The 20,727-nt window shown below is 38.5% G+C and overlaps 1 protein-coding gene across 11 annotated transcripts in view; it reads right to left on the bottom strand.

Annotated features, from left to right (window-relative positions):
- The window catches only part of LOC121820808 (membrane-spanning 4-domains subfamily A member 12-like), a 44,029-nt gene extending 30,375 nt beyond the window's left edge, over positions 1 to 13,654 (bottom strand). For 2 of the 11 annotated variants that reach the window (XM_042261086.2, XM_042261043.2), the window contains exon 1: positions 13,492 to 13,648. The gene's annotated coding sequence lies outside the window, so the exon portion shown is untranslated. Of the gene's footprint in view, positions 1 to 7,733; positions 7,840 to 13,260 lie in introns of all 11 variants that reach the window. The other 9 variants (XM_042261061.2, XM_076560069.1, XM_042261050.2 and 6 more) reach the window with 9 other exon arrangements.
- Positions 13,655 to 20,727: the final 7,073 nt, after the last annotated feature.

The following is a 20,727-nucleotide window of genomic DNA, read 5'->3' on the forward strand; positions in this document are numbered from 1 at the left end:
CTCCTCCTCTCCACCTTCTTGTTCTCTCAATTCTCCTCTCTGCTAGTCCTGTCTATAATTACTACTTGGCTACTGTCCAGTCAGTGTTTTATTTATCAACCATCCACAGCAGTGTGCCCAAGAAATAGAATATAGCTGAAACACGAGACAAGGACTTCAAAATAGCCTTCATGAATATGTTAGAGGTCCTTAGAGAGGAAATTAGTAAATCCATTAAAGGAATCTATGAAAATGCAAACAAGGGCCAGGCAGTGGCGGTACACGCCTTTAATCCCAGCACTTGGGAGGCAGAGGCGGGTGGATCTCTGTGAGTTTGAGGCCAACCTGGGCTACAGAGTGAGTTCCAGGACAGGCGCCAAAGCTACACAGAGAAACCCTGTCTCAACCCGTTCCCCATTAGAAAGAAAGAAAGATAGAAAGAAAGAAAGAAAGAAAGAAAGAAAGAAAGAAAGAAAGAAAGAAAGAAAATGCAAACAAACAGTGGAATGAAATGAAGAAAATAGTAAATAGTTCAAGACTTGCAAGTAGAAATAGAAAAAATAAAGAAAACTCAAACTGAGGGAAAACTGAAAGTGAAAACTTTAGGAACTTGAACAGGAACCTCAGAGGAAAGCCTAACCAACAGACTACAAGAGATGAAAGAGAAAATTTCAGGCAGCAAAGACAAGATAGAAGTAATAGTCTGAGCATATGATAAATTTTGGAGAAAGTTCTATGAGCTGCTGAGAAGCTATAGTCCTTTGTGTTTGGGTGAAATATTCTGTAAATATCTGTTAGGTTGATTTAGTTTATAACATCTGATAGCTCCAGCATTTCTCTGTTTAGTTTTTGTCTGAATGACTTATCTATTGGTGAGTATTGTATTGAAGTTATCCACTATCACTATGTGACGGTCAGTATGTGATTTAAGCTGGAGTAGTGTTTCTTTTACAAACGTGGGTGTGCTTGTGTTTGGTGCATAGATGTTAAGAATTGCAATGTCCCCTTGGTGGATTTTTTCCTCTGATGAGTATGTATTATCCTTCTCCATCTCTTCTGATTAGCTTTGGTTTGAAGTCTATTTTTTTTTCTCCAGATTTTATGGCTACCTTACTTATTGGGTCCATTTGCTTGGAATGTATTTTTCCATCCTTTTACACTGAGGTGATGTCTATGCTTGACATTGAGGTGTGTTTCTTGGATGCAGTAGAAGAATGGATCCTATTTTCACATCCATTCTGCTATCTTGTGTCCTTTTATTGGGGGAATTTAAACCATTGATGTTGAGAGAGGGATCAAGGAACAGTGTTTGTTGGTTCCTGTTATTTTGCTGTTGTTGTTGGTGTGTGTGTATGTTTCCCCTCTTTTGACTTGCTGGTGAGGGATTATATTGACCTCATAATCAGATACAAAGCAAGTCTCAACAGATACAAGAAAATAAAAATAATACCCTGCATCCTTCTGACCACCATGGATTAAAGCTGGATATCAAAAACAAAACACAGAACAAAACAAAAACAAAAAAGCAAAACAATACCCCCCAAACAAAGAAACAAACAAAAAAAACCCAAAACAAAACACCACCACCACCACAACAAAACAGAAGCAACAGAAAGCTTATAAATTCATGCAAACTGAACAGCTCTCTACTGAATGAAAATGTGTCAAGATAGAAATAAAAAAATGAAATTAAAGACTTTCTAGAATTCAGTGGAAATGAATACACAAAATAACCAAACCTATGGGACACAATGAAGGTGGTTCTAAGAGGCAAGTTCATAGCACTAAGTACCTACATAAAAAATTGGAAAGGTCTTCTACTCGCAACCTAACAGCATATATGAAAGTTTTAGAACAACAACAACAGCAACAAGAAACCATAAAAAGAAATCGCACCTAAAAGGAGCAGATGGCAGGAAAAAAAAATCAAACCCAGACCTAATAAATAAAATGGAAACAACAACAAAAACAATATAAAGAATCAGTGAAACAAAGATTTTATTCTTTGAGAAAATAAATAAGATTGACAAGTCTTTATCCAAATTAACTAAATGGTGGAGAGAAAATAACCAAATTAACAAAATTAGAAATGAGAAGGGGAACATAATAATTTTTTTCAGACACTAAAAAAATCCAGAGAATCATAAGGACATACTTTAAAAGTCTTTACTCCACCACTCTGGTGCAGACCCCAGCAGCTGGCCAGCAGGTGAGAATCCTGCAGGCAGGCCACATCACCACTGCTGCTACCCCCTGGTCTCTGTTCCTACAAGACCCCCTCCACTGCCCAACCCCGCCTACTCCAGCATCTTCCCCTCAGATAGCCCTCTCTAGCAATATCATCAGACCCTATAGGCACAAGCATCACCTACACCAGTTGGAAGAACTGCAGCCCCTATAAGCACAAATACCACCTATACCAGTTGGAAAAACAGATGGGTAAGTGCCAGTGTAAGAATTTATTCAACAGCATAAGCAATATGGCACCATCAGAATCTGTTTGTTCTACAACAGCAAGACCTGAACATCCCAACACAGATGAAGCAGAAGAAAATGACCTTAAAATAACTTTATGAAGATGTTAGAGGCCATTAAGGAGAAAATGAAAAATTCCCTTAAAGAAATAGAGGAAAAGACAAACAAAAAAAATCAGAAGAAATCAATAAATCCCTTAAAGAAAGCCAAGAAAAAAAAAACACTCAGATGAAAGAAATAGTTCAAGACTTGAAAATTAAAATAATGGCAATAAAGAAAACACAAACCAAGAAAGTCCTGCAAATGGAAAATCTGGGTAAACAAACAGAAATTATAGATGCAAGCTTCTCCAGCAGAATACAAAAGATGGAAGAGAGAATCTCAGGCATCGAAGATACAATAGAGAAAATAGATTAATCGGCCAAAGAAAATGTTAAATCCAACAAATTCTTAATACAAACATCCACAAAATCTGGGATACAATGAAAAGACCAAACCTAATAATAATAGGGATAGAAGAAGGAGAATAATTCCAGCTCAAAGGCACAGAAAATAAATTCAACAAAATCATAGAAGAAAACTTTCCCAACCTAAAGAAGGACATGCCTGTGAAGGTACAAGAAGCTTACAGAACACCAAATAGACTGGACCAGAAAAAAAAAAACATACAGAATAAAGAAAGAATATTAAGAGCTTCAAAGGAAAAAGGCCAAGTAACATATAAAGACAGACCTATCAGAATTATACCCAACTACTCAATGGAGACTCTGAAAGCCAGAAGGTCCTGGACAGACATTTTTCAGACACTAAGACACCACAGATGACAAGCCAGACTACTATACCCTGGAAAACTTTCTGTAGACAGAAGTTTTCCTGTGTCCTGCAGCAGTTTGGTCCCAAATAAACACACACAGGCTTGTATTATTTACAAGCTGTTTGGTCGATGGCTCAGGCTTATTGCTAGCTATCTATTGCAACTTAAATTAACCAGTTTCTGTTAATCCATATTTTGCCACGTGGCCATGGCATTACCAGTCTGCTGGAATCTTGTTCCTTGGGCATCTGGCTGGCATCTACTTTGGCTCCACCTTCCTCCTTGTATCTGTCTTGGACTTCCCTCCTAGCTATAACCTGTCTTGCCATAGGTCAGAATAACTTCTTTATTAACTAATAATAGCAACACATATTCACAGCATACAGAAAGACCATCCCACAGCAACTTTCAATTATTATAGATGGAGAAAACAAGATATTCCATGACAAAACCATATTTAAACAGTACCTATCCACAAATCCAACCCTATAGAAAGTATGAGAAGAAAAATTCCAATGCAAGGAAGTTAGCTGCACCCACAAAACACAGGCAATAGATAATTATACCAGAAAAACCCAAAGAAGGTATACACACACACACTACTACCACAACCACCAAAATAAACAAACAAACAAATCACAGGAATTAACAATCACTGATCATTATTATCACTTATTAATAGACTCAATTCACCTATAAAAAGACACAGGTTAACAAAATGGATATAAAAACAGGATCCATCCTTCTGCTGCACACAAGATACACACCTTAGCTTCAAAGACAGACATTACTTCAGAGTAAAGGGTAGAGAAAAGATTTTTCCATTCAAATGGATCTAAGAAGCAAGCTGGTATAGCTATCCTAACATCTAACAAAATAGACTTCAAACTAAAATTGATCAAAAGAGATGGAGAAGGATATTTTTTATTTATCACAGAAAAACTCCATCAAGATGAACATTTATGCTCCAATACAAGGACACCCACATTTATAAAACAAACATTATTAAAGCTTAAACCACACATCAAACCCCACACACTAATAGTGGAAGAGTTCAGCACCCGACTCTCACCAATGGACAGGTTTGCCAGACAGAAACATAACAGAGAAATAAGGGAACTAACAGATGTTATACCTCAAGTGGACTTAACAGACATCTATAGAACATTTCACCCAGACACAAAAGAATATAACTTCTTCTCAGCATCTCATGGAACATTCTCTAAAATTGATCATATACTAATTACAAAGCAAATCTCAGCAGATACAAAAACATTTGGAATAACCCCCTGTATCTTATCAGATCACTGTGGCTTAAAGTTAGAATTTAAGAATGACACAAATTACAGAAAGCCTACAAACTCATGGAAACTGAACAACTCTCAACTGAATTACCACTGAGTCAAAGAAGAAATGAAGAAAGAAGTTAAAGACTTCCCAGAACTCAATGAGAATGAATGCACAACATACCCAAATTTATGGGACACTTTGAAAACAGTGCTAAGATGAAAGTTCATAGCATAAAGTGCCCACATAAAGAATTTGGAGAAATCTCATACTAGCAACTTAACATCACACCTGAAACCTCTAGAACAAACCGAAGCAAACTCATTCAGGAGGAGTAAATGACAGAAAATATCGAACTCAGGGCTGAAATCGACAAAATGGAAACAAAGAGAACAAGACAAAAAAAATCAACCAAACAAAGAGTTAGTTCTTTGAGTAAATCTATAAGACAGACAAACCTTATCCAAACTAACCAAAAGAGAGAGAGTGAGATAGATAGATAGATAGATAGATAGATAGATAGATAGATAGATAGATAGATAGAACATCCAAATTAACAAAATCAGAAATGGAAAGGGGGACATAACAACAGACACTGAGGAAATCCAGAGAATCATTAGGTCATACTTTGAAAACCTGTACTCCACAAAATTGGAAAAATCTAACAGGAATGGACAATTTTCTTGATAAGTATCACATACAAAAATTAAATCAAGACCAGATAAACAATCTAAATAGATCTATAACCCTTAAGGAAATAGAAGAAGTCATTAATATCTCCCACCCCCCACCCCCCAAAAAAGCCCAGGCCCAGATGGTTTCAATGCAGACTTCTACCAGAATTTCAAAGAAGAGCTAATACCAACATTTCTAAAATTATTCTACACAAAATATACAGAAGGAACATTGCCAACCCTCTTTGATGGGGTTACAGTTACCCTGATACCCAAACCACACAAAGTTGCCACAAAGAAAGAGAATTACAGACCAATCTCCCTCATGAACATCGATACAAAAATGCTCAATAAAGTACTGGCAAACCAAATCCAAGAACACATAAAAAATCATGCATCATGATCAAGTAGGCTTCATTTCATAGATGCAGGGATGGTTCAACATATGAAAATCTGTCAATGTAATCCACCATATGAATAAACTGAAAGAAAAAAAAAAACGACATGATCATCTCACTAGATGCTGAAAAAGCTTTTGACAAAATCCAACACTCCTTCATGATAAAGGTCTTGGGGAAATCAGGTATACAAAGAACACACCTAAACATAGTAAAAGCAATATACAGTGAGCCGACAGACAACATGAAACTAAATGGGGAGAATCTTAAAGTGATTCCACTCAAATCAGGAACAAGACAAGGCTGTCCATTCTCTCCATATCTATTCAATGTAGTACTTGAAGTTCTAGCTAGAGCAATAAGACAACAAAAGGAGATCAAGGGGATATAAATTGGAAAGGAAGATGTCAAACTTTCACTATTTGCAGATGATATGATAGTATACATAAGTGACCCCCAAAATTGGACCAGGAACTTCACAGCTGAAAAATACCTTCAGTAATGTGGCTGGATACAAGATTAACTAAAAAAAATCAGTAGCCCTCTTATATACAATTTATAAACAGGCTCAGAAAGAAATCAGAGAATCATCACCCTTTATAATAGCCACAAATAATATAAAATATCTTGGGGTAACTCTAACCAAACAAGTGAAAGACCTATATGACAAGAACTTTAAGTCTTTGAAGAAGGAAATTGCAGAAAATAGTAAAATCTCCCATGTTCATAGATGGGTAGGATTAACATAGTAAAAATGACAATCTTACCAAAAGCCATCTACAGATTCAATGCAATCCCCATCAAAATTCCAACACTATTCTCCATAGACCTCAAAAGAACATCACTGAACTTCATATGGAAAAACAAAAAACCAGGATAGCTAAAACCTGTACAGTAAAGGAACTTCTGGAGGTATCACCATCCCTGACTTCTACTCTACTATAGAGCTATAGTGATAAAAATAACTTGGTATTGGCATAAAAATAGACACATGGATCAATGGAATCAAATTGAAGACCCTGACATAAATCTATATACCTATGAACACCTGATTTTTGACAAAGAAACAAAAATTATACAATGGAAAAAAGAAAGCATCTTCAACAAGTGGTGCTGGCATAACTGTATATCAACATGTAGAAGATTGCAAATAGATCCATATCTATCATCATGCCCAAAACTCAAGTCCAAGTGGATCAAAGAACTCAACATAAACCTAATAGAAGAGAAAGTGGGAAGTAGCCTTGAACACATTGGTCCCAGGGACCACTTCCTGAATATAATACCAGCAGCACAACACACTGCGATTGACAAATAAATGGGACCTTCTGAAACTGAGAAGCTTCTGTAAGGCAAAGGACAATGTCAATAAGACAAAATGGCAGCCTACAGAATGTGAAAAGATCTTCACCAACCCCACATCTGACAGAGGGCTTATCTCCAAAATATGTAAAGAACTCAAGAAACAACATCAAAATACCAAATAATCCAATTAGAAAATGAGGTACAGATCTAAACAGAGAATTCTCAACAGAAGAATCTCCAATGGCCAAAATACACTTAAAGAATTGTTAGACATCCTTAGCCATCAGGGAAACGTGCATCAAAATGACTCTGAAATACCATCTTACACCTGTCAGAATGGCTAAATTAAAAAACACCAATGATAGCTTATGTTGGAGAGGATGTGGAGTAAGGAGAACACTTCTCTACTCCTTGTCGGAGTGCAAACTTGTACAGCCACTTTGGGAATCAATATGGAGGTTTCTCAGAAAATTGGGAATCAATCTACCTTATGATCCAGCTATACACATCTTGGGCATATACCCAAAAGATGCTTAATCATACCACAGAGACACTTACTCAACTATGTTCATAGCAGCATTATTTGTAATAGCCAGAACCTGGAAACAACCTAGATGCCCCTCAACTGAAGAATGGATAAGGAAAATGTGGTACATTTACACAACGGAGTATTACTCAGGTATAAAAAAAAAAAAACAATGACATCATGAAATCCATCCAGGCAAATGGATGGAACTGAAAAAAAAAAAATTCCAAATGAGGTAACCCAGACCCAGAAAGACAAACATGGTAAATACTCACACATTAGTGGACATTAGGAGTGAAGTACAGGATAACCAACCTACAATCCACAGTCCCAGACAGGCTAGATGGCAAAGACAGCCCAAAGAGGGATGCATGGATTTCCCTGGGAAGGCAAAATAGAAGTGATCTTTTGGGTAAACTGGGGTTGGTGGTGTGGGGATGGGGGAAATGGGAACTTGAGGGAGTGGGTTGGGTGGGCTGGGCATGGGAGGCAGGTTGGGGGCTAGACAGAGGGAGAGAGTAACAAAAGAAACATCCTTTTAGAGGGGGCCATTTTGGGGTTAGGGAGAAACCTTGTATCAGGGAAACTCCCTGGACCCCAGCTAAGACTCCTAGCAATAGTGGTAGAGAGGGTTCCTGAACTGGCCATCTATTGTAATCACATTGGTAGCTACCCTAATTGTCATCATAGAGCCTTTATTCACTAACTGATGGAAGCAGATGGAGGAAGTCCTCCTAAAGAAAGGGAGGAGGAATTTTATGAGTGGGGGAGTCAAGGTCATGATGGAGGAACCCACAGTGACAGCTGACCTGAGATCTTGGGAGCTCATGGACTTTGGAACAACAGTGAGGGAGCCTGCATGGGACTGATCTAGGTCCTCTGTATGTGTGTGACATTGTGTAGTTTGGTCTGTTTGTAAGCCTCCTAGCAGTGAGATCAGGACCTGTCCCTGGTGCTTAACTGGCTTTTAGGAATCTGTTTGCCATGCTGGATTTCCTTGCCCAGTCTTGATACAGGGGGAGGAGCTTGTTCCTACCTCAACTTGATGTGTCATGCTTTGTTCAAGTCCATGGGAGGCTTGCCCATTTCTGAACGGAGGCAGAGGTGGAGTGCATTGGGATGGAGGTAGATGGCAGTTGGGGGCAGGCGATGGGAGAAGAGAAGGGAAGGAAAACTGAGGTTGGTATGTAAAATAAATGAAAACAATGTTAATTAAATAAAAAAAGAGAAAAAAACACTAAAAAAAGTCTTACTCCACTAAATTGGAAAATCTAAAAGAAATGAATAATTTTCTCAATTTAAGCCACCAGCCAAAGTTAAATCAGGATCAAATAAATAATTTAAACAGATCTATAACCCCTAGTGATGTAAAAGTGGTAATTAAAATCTACCAACCAAAAAAGCTCGGAGCCAGATGGTTTTAGCCTAGAATTCTATTAGACTTCCAAAGAAGAGTTAATGTCAACATGTCTCAAATTATTCTACAAAATATAAACAGAAGAAATACTGCCCAATTTGTTTTACAAGGCCACAATTACCCTGATACCCAAGCCATATAAAGACTCTATAAAGAAAAAGAATTACAGACTAATTTCTCTTATGAACATAGGTGTAAAAATTTCTCAATAAAATGCTTGCAAACCTAATTGAAGAATACATCAAAAAGATCATCCTCGATCAAGTAGACATCATCCCTGAAATTTAGGGGTGGTCCACCATATATAAATTGATAAATGTAATCCACCATATAAACAAACTGAAAGTAAAACAGCAGCAGCAACAACACACGATCATTAGATGCAGAAAAGGCCTTTGACAAAATCCAACACCCCTTCATTGTAGAGAGAATGAGGCCCACATGCAATAGAGAAACTAGGACTGTTAAACAAGAATGCTTTTCTCTTCAACAAAAGGGATATGCATATTTGTTTTCCATCTAAAAATCTCTGAATGGATGTGTGAATAACCTGCTAATCTTTGCTGTTCTGTGAAGCCAGCCTTCACAGACTCCTAAGCATTGTTTCTTAGTCAATAGAACCCATTCTTATGAAAGAAGGGCCATGTACTTTGCAAAAGAGTTTGATATTATGCTTATTACAAACACTTCCTTCCTCCTCCCTACATCCTTATCTTGAGCATTGTTTCTCAGCCAATTGAACACTTTCTTATGAAAAAAATCATAGGTGCTTTGCAAAAGAGATGTAATTTACAAAGGAGTTTTGATATAGTCATGCCCTAAGCTTTATTGTGATAACTATCATGAGAAAACCTTTTCCCAAAGTTGTACTGTGTTTAAATATGTAAAAATAAACTGCTCAGGGTCAGACTCTAGAAGGTTGAACCAGTCCAGCTAACTAAGTTATCCTAAACCAAGTTTCCTTCCTGTCTCTCATGGTTTGTTTCTCTGCTGGCATTAGAGAAACACTTCATAATAAAAGTTCTGGAGATATTAGGGATACAAGGAAATGCCTTAATATAGTAAAATCAGTTCACAGCAAGCCCATAGTCAACATCAACTTTAATGGAGTGAAACTTAAAGCAATTCCACTAAAATCAGGGACAAGACAAGGTTGTCCACTCTTGCCAAACTTATTAATATAGTACTTTAAGACTTAGCTAGGGCAATAAGGCAACTGAAGGAGATCAAGGGGATACAGATTAGAAAGGAAGAAGTCAAATTATCTTTATTTGCAGATTATATGATAGTATACAAAACTGGCCCTAAAAACTCCACCAGGAAATTCCTACAGTTGGTAAACACTGAGCAAAGTAGCTGGATACAAAATTAACTCAAAAAAATCAGTAGCCCTCCTATATACAAATGAAAAATGGACCAAGAAAGAAATCTGGGAAACAACACCTTTCACAATAGCCTCAAATAACATAAAATATCTTGGGTTAACTCTAACCAAGCAAGTGAAAGATTTGTACGATAAAAACTTTAAGACATTGAAGAAAAAAACTGAAGAAGATATCAGAAGATGAAAGCTATCCCATACTCATGGATTGGTAGGATTAACATAGTAAAAATGGTCATCCCACCACAAGCTATCTACAGATTCAATTGCAAACCCCATCAAAATTCCAAGACAAGACAATTCTTCAAAGAACTTGAAAAGACAATTTTCTGCTTCATATGGCAACACAAAACACCCTGTATAGCTAAAACAATGCTGAATAATAAAAATAGGGCTGGAGCTATCACCCTCCCTTATCTTAAATTGTGCTACAGAACTACAGTAATAAAAACAGTATGATATTGGCACTAAACAGATACATTGATCAATAGAATCAAACTGAAGATCCAGAAATAAGTCCATACACCTATGGACACCTGACTTGTTTGATGAAAAAGCCAGAAATACACAATGGTAAAAAAGACAGCAAAAAAGACAAATGGTGCTGGCCATATGGATGGCTACAAATAGATCCTTACTTATCACCCTGCACAAAACTCAACTCCAAATGGATCAAAGACCTCAACATAAAACCAGATACACTAAACCTGATAGAAAAGTAAAAAGTGGGGAATAGTCTCGAACTCATTCACACAAGGAAAGACCTTCTGAACAGAACACTGATAGCATAGGCACTAAGATGAACAATTAATAAATGGGACCTCATGGAACTAAAAGCTTCTGCATGTCAAAGGGCACAGTCATTCAGACTAAGTCACAGCCTACAAAATGGGAAAAGACTTTTATCAACTATGTATCTGATAGAAAGCTAATATCCAAAATATATAAAAACTAAACTAAACAAATGAACAAACAAAAAACTGAGCATGAAGAAAACAAATATCTCAGTTAAAAAGTGGGGTATAGATTTAAATAGGAAATTTTCAAAAGAGGAAACTCAAATGGCTGAGAAACACAAAAAATGTTCAACATCCTTACTCATCAGGGAAATGCAAATCAAAACTAAGATGGCTAAGATCAATAAAACAAATAACAGCTCATGCTGGTGAGGATGTGGAGAAAGAGCAACACTTATACACTGCTGGTGGGGGTGTTAACTTGCACAGCTACTGTGGAACATCAGTGTGGTGGTTCCTCACAAAGACGGAAATAGATCTACCTCAGCTATACTACTCTTGGGCAAAGGAGGCTTCATTCTACAAGAGACACTTGCTCAACCATGTTCATCGGTGTTCTACTCAGCCAGAAATTAGAAACAACCTATATGTCCTTCAATGGATGAATGGATAAAGGAGATGTGCAACATTTACAAAATGGAATATTACTCAACTGTTAAAAAATGAAATCATGAAATTCATAGGTAAATGGATAAAACTAGGAAAAAACAGTCATCCCGTATGAGGTAACCCAGACTCAGAAAGACAAATATTTATCTGCTTATATGTGGATGTTGGCTGTTAAGTCTTTGACAAACAAGCTAGTCCATATAAATCACAGAGGTTTGACATACAGTAAGGGACTAGTGGGGAGCGATGGGTTTTTTTAGAAAGAGGAAAATGAATAGATAGTTTAGATGAACAGGGAAGGCTGGAATGGGGTGATGAAACAGGGAGGCAGAGGGGAAAGGGTTGTGCATGGCATATCAAGTTGCCTTAAGACCAAGCACCTCCTCCTGTATTCAGGCTGGGCAAGGCAATCCAGCAAGGGGAATAGGTTCCCAAGAGCCAAAGCACTGGGGACAGCCCTGCTCCCATTGCTGGAAATGCCACATATAGACCAAACTACACAATGGTTGCATACATATGGAAGGCTGAGGTCAGTCCATGCAGGCTCTTGGTTGTTGGTTCAAACTCTGAGTTCCCATGAGCCAGGATAGTGGTTTCTGTGGGTTTTAATACTAATAAAATGAGAAATTTCAAAGTAAATGTGGTGACAAACATTTAAAATACAGTGCAAATGAGAAAAAAAATTAAGATTGAAATTATACTGACATCCTTGTCACCAATCACTATGGGATGGAACTTGACATCCTCAGTAAAATAAGGAAAATTTAAATTCTTATAAATTCATGTAAATATACTAAATTAATAATAACAATTAAAAAGTAAAAAAAAGATATTAAGACAAATGACAGTGAAAATACATTATTTCCATGTGCAGTAAAAGTACGTCTCAAGAAGGAAGGTTACATGGAAACAAAAGCTTATATGATCACTAAATTATACTCTAGCAATTTCTGATCAGTTTCTGGTCCACCAAGGTGTCAAATTTTTGTGTGTTTGTGTCATATTCATTCTCAACACTGCAGATTTTAAGCACATACCATGTGACACATCCCTGGAGCTCTATAGTGCATGATGCCTATCTAAGTTTCTGTGGGCTCCCGATGTTTGTAACAACCCAGCAGGACGGGCTTTTGGTTCAGGGTATCTGAGGTGGCAGGGTCTTATCCTATGGGCTCAAGCCATTCATCGGCTTAATATTAACAAAGAGGAGTTAAAGAAGTGTCTGCTCACAGAGGGGGGGTGGAATAGATAGAGTCACTGTGGTGTTTGCTATTGTTCCTAAGAACAAGCTGGAACTCAGTAACTTTCATCAAATTTGGGTGGTATGTGTGGGATGGCAATGTATAAAATCTAGGCTATATGAATATATGTATCTGGGGTGGGAGAAGATCACTTTAAGGATCCTGGTGATGCAGACTCCCAGGTTCAAAAGGACACTCCAGGGTTGTTGAAAGTGTTAGGTATAGGGATAAACACAGGTATAAGGATAAACAAGTTTCAACCTAGACCTCAAATCTGGTGGGTCACATAACCTGGGTGTCTTGATTTGTGATGGTGTGCATCCAATACGGGCAACCTTTCCACTGGCGTTCACTTACTTAGAAGATTCTCCGACGTGAAGCCGGGCAAACTGCCTAGACGTCTGAATCTCTCCCAAAGACATAGATGAGCTTGGCTATCGCAATTCAGCTACTGTTACCAGAAAAACATTCCTAGCAATGAGAGAACTCAGGATGAGAGAGTCCAGGGGCCATGGCCTCGAAACCCTTGTCCTTGGTGTGACCCTGTCTGACTCTTAATGGCACCTGGGTCAAGGCTCCCACACTCACATCAGGGCCAGTGGTGTGGTCTGGTGGACAGTGCCCTCTGTAGGGGGCCTCGCAGCCTCGCAGCCAGGGAAGCCTGGTGGACACTGCTGCCTGGGTGGTACCCCTTCATCCCCCACTCGGGAGAATCTAAAGCTGCGGTTATGGGCAAGAGCTTGGTTACTAAGGGCGCTACGCAAGAGGCCCACGTGGGCACCGGGCACAGTGGCGGTGGCACGCAGCAGCCCTGCTGATTCCACAGTCCATCTGAGGATAAAGGGAGCAGCTGCCAAACACACAGCTGTCCTAGAAGTGTCAGTATCTTATTCTCTGTCCTTGTCCCTTCGCTCCACACAGCTCGGGTGGAGTGGGGGGAGTCATTGTGTCAACCTCTACCACCGAGTGTTGGCGACCCAGTGCCCGTCCGAGACCGCCCTTTTTGAAGAAGCACACACCTTGTCGCTAGGTTGGAGAAAATTGATTTCCCCCTTCAGCAAGTATCATTTGCAAACAGGGTTTTGGTTAGGGATGGGACTTTGTGCCCACTTCCCCTCTTCCTTGCTGGGATTTTGTCTGGCTTGAATTTGTGCATGCTTTTAGTTGATTAACACAAGATGGATTCCATGTTTCCCTGTGTGTTGTTACCGCTTGGTGTTTTTTTTTTTTTGTCTTTGATTTTTGTTTTTGTTTTTTTCTTTTGAGAGTGAGAAACAATATGAAGTTGGGTGGGTAGGGAGACGGGGAATATCTGGGAAGACTTCCGGAAGGGGAAAGGATCTGATCAAACTATAGCACACCTCCCAGTACGTGGGAGGAAGAGGCTGGCAGGTCTCTGTGAGTTCGAGGCCATCCTGGTCTACAGAGTGAGTTCCAGGACAGGCACCAAAGATACACAAAGATACACAAAGAAACCCTGTCTCGAAAAACCTATATACATAATACATACCTACATACCTACATATAGCGTATGGAAAGGTAAAAAAAAAAAAAAAAAAAAAGAAGAAACATAGGGATAGAAGGGGGGCAAACAACAACTGCTGAGAGAAGGAGATCTGTCTTCCTGGGGAATGAGGCCCCTGATTGGTTACCCAATACTAAGTGGTTACCCTAGAAACATATACATGTAAGCAACACTGAAGGAACTCAGCAAGGCTGTATTTATATGTTTATTCATTTATATAGGAGGGTTTTGGGGGGAGGAGTGGGAAGGACATAGGAGGAGTAGGGAAATCATGTAATTATATATATATTTTAAATAAAAACAATTTCTGAAAGCTCCCATACCCCAAGAATCTAGATGTGGTGAACACAACCTTGTAAGCATTTTCCGTTTAACTTTTTGGTTACTCAGTCTCTCCTTTGGCAGAATATGTACTTTACAAATTTGTGCTACAGCAGTTTGAAGATCAAGATTATTTTATAAACACATTCCCACACTACCTATGTCCCTCACAGGGAGCTTCCTATTTAGTGCTCAGTCATATATGGTAGGAACAAGTGATTCTTATTTCTAACAGATGATGAATTACAGATAGCAGTTGGCAACAATGTTTTTTTTGGTGTATTGGAAATTGATAAATTTTTTAAATAGAATTTAAATTTATTATTCGAAAATTTCATTCATGTATACAATGAATCTTGATTATATCCACTCTTCCTCCCCTCTCCGACTCATTGAAGATCTCCAAACATATCTTCCTCCAAACTTTATTACCCCTCCCCTGTGTCATACACTGAGTCTAATAAGTACTGCCTAAGCTGGTAAGTATAGGGCTATTCACTAGGGCAAGAGCAACCTACCAGTGTCACATTTCCAGAGAAAAATGACTGTCCTTCCCCCAGCCACTACCAGCTACCAATAGTTCCTCACCGAGGGGGAAGGCCCCAGGAAGGCCTCCCAATCCATACTGGGATTTTTAACTGGTTTTACCTTACATAGGCCTTGTGTAGGTAGCCACAGCTGCCATGAGTTTGTGTAATGGCCAAAAGATAGTATTTTGAAGTTTTACCCTTATCCTCTGGCTCTTACATTCTTTCTGTCATCTCTTCTATGTCTGCTGAGCCTTGGATTGGGGAGGTTGATACGGAGGAGCCATATACAGCGGGACACTCACAGCCCTTTATTCTCAGCACTTTGATTGGCTATGAATCTCTGCATTAACTTCTACTTACTGCCGAAAGAAGCTTCTCTGACCAAGGTTCAGAGCAGTACAGACCTACGGATATAAATATAAATATTTAGAACACAATTTGACAGCATGAGCACTTAGCAAAATTACAACAGTAGGCTCCCTCTTATGGCCTAACATTCAATGCATTTTCATTGAGGACTTGTATATGCCAGGCACTGGTCTCAAACAACAATGAAGAAAACAAGTGGAACACCTCTTTGGGGGACTTTATTATAGTGAAAACTATTGGAGAAATTATTTTGGCCACTCCACGTAGTTAAAAGGATATTTATTTAATGGCGTAACTCACAAATTAAGTAATGGGTAGGTCGCAGGGTCTGGGGAAGGTGTAACGCAGTCCAGCGGTGTTCTCCGGAGCTCTGCACAGTCAATCTGCACCGGTCAGCGTCCCGGCACCAAGAGAGCGCCCAGAGAGAGCGCTGACCCATCCAGCTCTCGGGTCCCCCGGTGCCTCCCCTCGCCCCGCCTCGTAGGCGTGACAGTTGCCAGAGTCTCAATGGGAGTTGGAACTTCCAGAACCAAGCTGGAATGGCTACCCACTACATCTCCCCCTTTTTGTCTAAATAAGAAGGTTCTAAACTAATACAAGACTATATACAAAGGAATGGTTATCAAATATTGTCCAGAAATAATGAGAGATAATGACCTAGATAAGATGTAACTACAACCAATGCAAACAATATCAAGCAAGAAACACATACTAAAATCCAGAGAAGTATAGAGCATAGGTAAACAGCATGTTATAAAGATCATTCAAAGGTGTCCTATCCTAAAGAACCTGAATCTAATACTTAATATGTTCTATCTAAGATATTATATATACTAAGTTGTAACTATAACTGCTAGTCTTCAATCCCATCAAAGACCTGAGAAGGAACATAATGGTACCTGAGAAATGGTAGATGGATGCAAGCAACTTTCGGGAATCTTGCAAGAGTAGACCAAGACAGCTGGCAGCCTGGACAGTCACCTAATGTTTCTCAGCATTGTTGGTGCATTCAAATTGGCTACAGGCCTAGAGTATCTGACAGACCATTTTCAGAAGCAGGATTTCTGAAAGACCATCTTACCCTGTCTTGGCAGAGTACAGTGGTCGCTTTCCTTGTGTCCCGCTTGTCCAGAAAGAAGAGCATTGCATTTGTACTGTCAGCCATCAAGGCAAGGGCAGTTCTTTGCCCAGTAGGCCATTTTGTGCCAAAAAGACAAACTTCCAAATGGAAATGTCTTAGAAGCCCAACATTCTCTCAGGATCAATTGGTGCAGCCAGGAGCAATTGTGTCTCATGTCAACAGAATTCTAAGTTATTTAAATGCCATATTCTCTAGGTCTATGAAGTGTTTGAAGATTACCTGCCCATCTGACCTATGTATCTGTAAATCTCGATAACCTAACTAACATAACTATAGAGATGACAGGCATAGGCGACTATAAGCAAATGTATGGTGAAGAATGATGACTTCAAAATTGTGACAATACACAAGATATTTATAACAGAGGTAGGAATATATAGTGCGATATGCAATATGACAATAACCTTAAATATATATCAATATACCGAATATCCTAAACAGAAGTAGAACATATATAAAGTATGACAGATATAAATTTATATTTGTATCAATATAAATATGTTTCAAATGAGAGTAGAAATATATGTACATTATAACAAATATAGTTCTGTATTTGTATCAATATACAAATTATCTTAAACAGGAGTATAAAAATAGTTTACATTTGTATCAACATATAAGAATCTATAACAGTACAAATTACAGTGCAAATTATCTAAGGTTGCTATTTTACTAAGTTTGTTTACTAGTATATACAATGATTTACCATCATATCTTATACCCATCTGTTCCATTTCTTCTCCCCCCCCTTTTTTTTTTTACAATACTGAGTTAATATTTTCTTCCACCCCCAACCCTATAACCGTCATCCATAACCCTGAGAATTATGAAACCTAAGGGAGAAGGGGCGTCGTTTTCTTAGAATTGCTTCCTGCCGTTTAGGGGGTGATGTTATCTGTTGAGTACTGTGAGAAAGCTCAGATAGTTAAATCTCAGTTAGACTAACTGTAGGTTCTGCAGCAAGTTTTAGAGTAATGGGTAAGATTGTCTGAAATTCTGGCAAGAAGTGTAGTATGATGATGATTACCATGGCATCATTCTGGATTGGGTAGAGTTGTTGTTGGGGCCCCATCTTCCTTCTGGTGACTTCTGAGATTGCTATTGGAAAAACTTATTTGTTATCAAAAATGGGAGGTTTGGATTTAAAGAGGACATAGCATGTAAGAAAGGATTCTGAGAAATCAAGAGTAAGCATGGAGAGAATTAGAATTTAGAAGACAATGGTCCCTTTTTATTGGTTTCCTTCTGTCTCACACCAGAGGGCTCTTCTGATATGGGACTGAAGAATCTCTTAAACTTTTCTTTTAGCAATATGCTTGGGTTTAGAGAAGGAGTGAGCCAATTCCATCTCCAAAGCCAGCTTGGCTATAATTGAATTGGAACCACAACTTTTCTAGATTGATAGAAAAATGTTAGACAGTGAGATTTTACCATGTGTAGATCGGTACCAATAGATTCTTCCTTTCTGCTGTAAACATCCGGATATCCAAGGCCTTATGAGTTTTGGAAGATGGGTATTTCCATTATCCTGGAAAGACAAAAACAGAACCCTACCCCACCCTTTGATTGTTAAATTTTTCTTACAACTTGTAGAGATGTCACATTGGTGGATGATCTTTTACTTCTCTTCATCAAGGGGTTTTTCCTGTTCGAATCGAATTTTTATTAATTTTGTTGGTATCCATAGCTTTTCTTCTCCTGCAGAAACAAAGGCAAAACCCCTTCCCCAACGTAGAACATATCCAGGTTTCCATTCTGAGGTCAGCACATCCTTAAAATAAACTGGTTGGTTTAGCTCAGGAGTTTTGTCTGTTGTCCAATGTCTCTCCACAGCTGTTGTTCCTTTCTCATTAGCATTGAGAAAATTCAAGGTTAATAAAGCACTATGCAGTCTATTTCTAGGAGTCATTATTACCTGTTGCTGTTTATTTAGCATATCCTTTAAAGTTCGATTGGATCTCTCTATGACTGCTTGGCCTGTGGGATTGTGTGGTATACCTGTAACATGCTTTATATTGTAATAAGCAAAGAACTGTCTCATTTTATTGGAGACATATGCTGGGGCATTGTCTGTCTTAATTTGTACAGGTATTCCCATGATGGCCATAACTTCTAATAGGTGTGTAATCACAGAATCAGCCTTTTCAGAACTCATAGGAGTTGCCCATTGAAATCCTGAATAGGTGTCAATGGTATGATGTACATACTTTAATCTTCCAAATTCTGCAAAATGAAACACATCCATCTGCCAAATTTCATTTCTTTGTATACCTTTTGGATTACTCCCTGCAGGTAATGGAGTTTGGTTATAGATGGAACAAGTAGGACATTTTTTCACAATATCCTTAGCCTGTTGCCAAGTGATGGAGAAATCCTTCTTCAAACCTTTGCTATTTATATGGTGTTTCTTATGATATTCCGAAGCTTCTAGCACATTACCTATTAGTAACTGATCAATCTCATCATTACCTTGTGCTAAAGGTCCTGGCAGACCTGTATGGGATCTGATATGTGTTATATATATAGGATGTTCCCTTTTTCTGATGATGTCCTGCAATTATATGAATAATGAAGTTAATTCTGTATTATCAGGAATAAATTCAGCAGTTTCAATATGTAAAACAACTCTCTCTGCATATTGAGAGTCAGTGACTATATTGAGGGGTTCTGTGAAGTCCATCAGTACCATAAGAATGGCATACAGTTCTGCCTTTTGTACAGAGCTATATGGACTTTGCACCACTTTAAGTCTCCTGATTTATATCCTGCTTTCCCTGATTTATTTGCATCAGTATAGAATGTGAGGACTCCAGAAATTGGCTTTTGTCGTACAATGTGAGGAAGGACCCATTCAGTCTTCTTTATGAATTCAATGGTTTCTCATGCCTGAAGCGTCTGCCCTGGGCAGGAAGCTCCTGGAGAACTCTCTTTGGCATACTGCAGACTTGGTCTGTAAGAGATTGCTCTAGGCTGGCACCCCAAAGCCCCTGGAGATTGCAGACCTGTAACACATGCAACCTCTCACCCCAAGCTTACTGTGGACTTAGAGCTGAAACACGGCCTCTTGCTTAATGTCTCTTGCCACCAAGGGCCTTGGAATTTTTTCTTTTAAAATTTCGATGCCCTTCTTGCAAATAGTTACCTTATTGTTTCTCCATTATTTTCTACCCACTCCATTCTTGGAAGGAGGGCAGACAAGAACTCAGATGGAAACAGGAGACAGTCTCCACTCACCCAGTGCTTCAGAAAGAACTACCAAACTAGTCTAAAAGGCTACTCCCTTGATAACAAAGGTGGCAATTCACACCTGTAGTCCCAGAATTTAGGAGGCTGAAGAAGGAAGATTGCTGCAAGTTCCTCCCTGCTACAAATCAAACAAATAGATCACAACATATTAGAAGCCTTTAAACTATAGGGCAATTTCTTGGATGCGCATAGAGGCAATTTTAAAAATAAAACCATATAAACTAACTTCAGTGACCTATCAAGGGAGGGTAATTTGGGAATGACCATGGACAAATCACAATGAAATGCAAGTATGAACTGTTATAGTAAAACCCATTATTTTGTACATAATAAATAAAAGTGTAAAAAAATGATGACTCATATAATGAAAGCAAATATTTGCAAGGTTTCAGGCTGAAATCTCACAGTATCCACATACATCTCAGAAGGGATTTCAGTTGAGGATATATAAAGACTCTTTACAACCTGTAATGAGGATAATAAAATGTGACCTTATTAAACATTGACAAAAGAGTCTATATCTTCAGAGAAGATTTGCAATGGTCAATAAACTCACAAAAAGATGTTGAACTCTGTTACTGATTATCTAAATGCAAATCCAAGCTGCACTAACACACCACATCAAGATGCCATTTCCCACCCACTAGGTTAAATATAAGGGAGAAAGACAGACAAAAACAAGTGTTGATGAA

This window comes from Peromyscus maniculatus, chromosome 1, assembly GCF_049852395.1.
Source record: "Peromyscus maniculatus bairdii isolate BWxNUB_F1_BW_parent chromosome 1, HU_Pman_BW_mat_3.1, whole genome shotgun sequence".
Lineage (NCBI taxonomy): Eukaryota > Metazoa > Chordata > Mammalia > Rodentia > Cricetidae > Peromyscus > Peromyscus maniculatus.